Source organism: Brachyhypopomus gauderio, chromosome 3 (assembly GCF_052324685.1).
Source record: "Brachyhypopomus gauderio isolate BG-103 chromosome 3, BGAUD_0.2, whole genome shotgun sequence".
In the NCBI taxonomy this organism is placed as follows: domain Eukaryota; kingdom Metazoa; phylum Chordata; class Actinopteri; order Gymnotiformes; family Hypopomidae; genus Brachyhypopomus; species Brachyhypopomus gauderio.
In genome coordinates, this window is record NC_135213.1 from 14,882,391 (window position 1) to 14,886,998 (window position 4,608).

The following is a 4,608-nucleotide window of genomic DNA, read 5'->3' on the forward strand; positions in this document are numbered from 1 at the left end:
TTTTCTAGCTTTACTGTTTCAGCTTTCTCAATCTTTCCTTTCACATTCCTTCATTTGCCATCATCACAGTGATCCTGTGCCTAGCGCCCCTCCCTACCTGAAGCACTTTATTTAAAAAGCATCAAATGGTCCCAGAAATGTATTTGTAGACCAAATATGAAAGAAAGCAATATTGTATGTGAGTCCAACATGGTGTGTTTTCCTGGCATCTTTTCAACCACTACCCACTTTTTAACACCAGCCTGCCCTCTGGTAGTTTCACTTGTGAATCTCATCCTCACCACAATGACAGAACTGTTAACTCAGAAATGATCATTATTTTCTCATATAAACACTTGCAGTGTTTGGTGGTCATTAGTGCCTTGGTACTGTCTCCTGTCTACACAGCAGTGGACAAAGAGTGGATCCTGTAGCCTTCTTTTTACATTCTTAATGTAGCTCAGTGTTTGATCGATATTGTATTATATCTTGTACTGACATGTATGACATATATGTGATGCTTATAGAGAATATGTGAAATGATAGGTATCTATTTAAAAAAGCACACCGATGCTTTTTAATGGAAGAGTTCTGAATATGCGCAAAACAGTGGCAAAAAGTAACTATGTGTTCATTTATTCCAATCTATGTAGCAGTTATAATATTTAAGACATGATTTATAAAGATAATAACTTAAACTGCATTTAACAATTGGTGTTATGCTCATTTGTGTCTGTTTCTAACAACCCCATGTTTCTCTGAATCATGTCTTTTAATCGCTTAAATGTTGCCAATGTTGTCCCAAGATTTTTTTTTTCTTATTGTCCATAATTCCCTAGACACCCATAATGCATCTTTCAGACATGTGCACATATGTGTTGTTGATGCCAAGTATGAGGACAGTAACACTGAGATGGATCTGTCTTTTCTCGCCGCTGAAAGCTGATCATATAGACGTGTTTGGATGAGTGGACTCCACAATGACTGGACTGATCTCCTTTATCACCAGATGGAACATCTCACCAGTCCTGGCCCTTGGACCACTATGAGACTTCAATGCTCTGACCACAAATGACTTATTAAGACTTAAAATATCATATGATTTGAAATTATATTACATATTCCCACCAAATGTGAAAGCTATTTTTAACTTTACATGGATTATAAGTGTAAAATATTGATAGAATTTAACTTAGAATTTATAGCGGCTGTTTTTTTAGGGGGGCACACATAATCTAATGACTGTACTGACTAATTCTATAGCCTGACTGCCCAATATCTTCTCTGTATGTGAAAATTGTGTTATATAATTCTGCAGCCTGTTTCTACACATGGAGGAAGCTCGAGGTTTCTTTGTTTCTGAGATTAATGAGATTTTGTACAATGACAAAACATTCATTGAAACTAGTGCAATGAAACTAGTGCAATAGCCTACATAGTGCATCACCACCCAGCTCAACCACTTTGTTGCAGATTTACTTTGCTACAAAGTTACAAGCATTTTCAAGTTGACTGGCTTGGAGAGGGTTGGTTAGGTGCAGTGTGTAAAATAACACTGAGATACTGCACTCTTGGCAAGTAGAAATATAAAACAATACCAAACCATGCATAAATACATGTTTTCCCTCTCTCTCTCTCTCTCTCTCTCTCTCTCTCTCTCTCTCTCTCTCTCTCTCTCTCTCTCTCTCTCCCCCTCCCTATCTCTCTTTCTATTATTATTATTATTACATTTCTATTATTATTATTACATTTTGAGGGAAAATTGCATTATGCTACAATGAGTGTATTTTTTCCTGTGAAAATGTCTGCATTGATCAATGTTTGAAGCCTTATATTACATTCACTGATTTTTTTTCTTTTCTCTTTTCCTCTTTTCTTTTCTCTTTTCCTTTACATTTATGAACATGGATTCTAATACCTGTACTATTTGGAACTTGTATGGGAACCATACATAAAACTATAATTGGTTATTAAAGTATATTAGAGGAAAAAGGTATGTGCATGTTTGAATCAAACTCTATACTTGATTATACATATGATTAATGACTACAATTAGGAGTTAAAAGATTTTTTTATTCTTGCCAAAACATTTTTAAGATGATTACAAGAATTATTGCAATCACAAAAACATTCAATCTTCCTTTCCTCTCTCTGCATCAACCGAGATGTTGCAATACAGGCAAAGAATTCATTAGTGCCAAGAAAAACATCACTGTCAAAAGAAAATACGTCATGCTGACTCCTGGTTCTGCAGGTCAGGACTTCAGTTCCCAGCATCCCTTGGGTAATCAAGGGGCGCTCATCTTACCACGTCCCGCGAATGCTGAATTGTTACACCTGTTTCCAATTCTCTATCCCTTTTATACACTGATCCCTCACCCCCTTTTTATTGTGAGGTATTTCTCATTTAGTCAGTGCACACCAAGTGTTATTTCAATATACACTCACCGGCCACTTTATTAGGTACACCTGTCCCAACTGCTCATTAACGTAAATGTCAAATCAGCCAATCACATGTCAGCAACTCAATGCATTTAGACATGCAAACATGGCCAAGACAATCTTCGCAGTTCAAACCGAGTGACTTTGAATGTGGTGTGGTTGTTGGTGCCAGACGGGCCGGTCTGAGTATTTCAGAAACAGCTGATCTGCTGGGATTTTCACACAGAAAATGTGTCTAGGGTTTACAGAGAATGATCTGAAAAAGAGAAAATATCCAGTGAGCGGCAGTTCTGTGGGTGCAAATGGCTTGTTGATGGCAGAGGTCAGAGGAGAATGGCCAGACTGGTTCGAGCTGATAGAACGGCAACAGTAACTCAAATAACCAGTCGTTACAACCGAGGCATGCAGAAGAGCATCTCTGAACGCACAACACATCGAACCTTGAGGCAGATGGGCTACAGCAGCAGAAGACCACACCGAGTGCCACTCCTGTCAGCTAAGAACAGGAAACTGAGGCCACAGTTCGCATAGGCTCACCAAAATTAGACAATAGAAGATTGGAAAAATGTTGCCTGGTCTGATGAGTCTCGATTTCTGCTGCGACATTCCGATGGTAGGGTCAGACTTTGGCGTCAACAAAATGAAAGCCTGGGTCCATCCTGCCTTGTATCAACAGTTCAGGCTAGTGGTGGTGGTGCAATGGTGTGGGGGATATTTTCCAGGCACACTTGGAGCCCATTAGTACCAACTGAGCATCGTGTCAACGCCACAGACTATACCCATAGAGAGTATGGTTGCTATTTTGTTGAGTATTGTTGCTGATCGTGTCCATCCCACAGTGTACCCATCTTCTGATGGTTACTTACAGTAGCATAACGCGCCATGTCATAAAGCACGACTGGTTCATATCAGACTGGTTTCTTGAACACGACAATGAGTTCACTGTACTTGAATGGCCTCCACAGTCACCAGATCTCAATCCAATAGAGCACCTTTGGGATGGTGGAATGGGAGATTCACATCATGGATGTGCAGCCGACAAATCTGCAGTAACTGTGTGATGCTATCATGTCAATATGGACCAGATGCTCTGATGAATGTTTCCAGTACCTTGTTGAATCTATGCTACAAAAGATTAAGGCAGTTCTGAAGGCAAAAGGGGGTCCAACCCGGTACTAGCAAGGTGTACCCTTTTGCTGGTTTATTTGTCGTTCCATACTGCGTTTGGCCCTTGTCTGTGTTCTGACCTTTTTAGCTTGTCCTGTAACCACAAAAACAATAGTAGCTAAATTTATTAGCATGCATCTTGCAAAACATTTTACCAAAAATGCAGAAGACGGATTCGGGACATCTTACAGAGGGCTCTGTCAGCTCAAAAGCAGCTGTTTGGATAACACCAGCAGTCTGGTTTCCCACGTCTGTAGGCTCGCCAGCACAGCAGCAGCCTGAATAACAGCCACAGCTATCACAGCTATCACAGTTATCTCAGCTATCACAGCTGTCTCAGCTGGTGAGCCGTGCGAAGGGCGTCTTGCCGTGCTGCATGCGGCTGTTCCGGCTGACACGGTTCCTAGCATGGTTTCTGAGCATGCGGGGAGTCCTTCCCCAAGATCAGTCAGAGAAACTGCTCTGGAGTTCTGCACATTGGCCACAGACAGTAGGTCTAACTATAATGCATGCATAACGGACTGATCCTGGATCAGCATATAAGACCAGGGGGACCAGCCACCCACTTTTTTTTTTTTTCTTTTGAATTCTGTGATTTTAATATTGCTATAGAAACAATCCCCTCCTCACCTGGTCCAACCCAGAGTTGCTGTCTTGGTAATGTTCCTGTCACCATATGTGTTTGTAGCTGTCTTCCATACCTTTCCCTGAGTATGCTGGTCCTCTGGAAGGGTTTTGGCAAATGCAACACCATCCAGCTCCATTCTACAACACCATCCAGCTCCATTCTACAACACCATCCAGCTCCATTCTACAACACCACCCAGCTCCATTCAACAACACCACCCAGCTCCATTCTACAACACCACCCAGCTCCATCCTACATGACTGCACAGTTAATCTAGGAGAGACATTAAAGACCAGTCTGGGAGCTGTTCTGTTCCAGCGAACTAGGAGTCTCAGTTACGTGGATCCTTGAACCTCCTACGTGTATAGGTTCATCCCTACAGACAGGATGTA

General features: G+C 41.3%; 1 protein-coding gene across 1 annotated transcript in view; it reads left to right on the plus strand.

Moving 5' to 3' along the window:
- The window catches only part of epas1a (endothelial PAS domain protein 1a), a 21,296-nt gene extending 19,321 nt beyond the window's left edge, over positions 1-1,975 (plus strand). Inside the window, exon 16 of the mRNA XM_076999726.1 lies at positions 1-1,975. This exon is cut by the window's left edge and continues 925 nt beyond it. The gene's annotated coding sequence lies outside the window, so the exon portion shown is untranslated.
- The last annotated feature ends 2,633 nt before the right edge of the window (positions 1,976-4,608 follow it).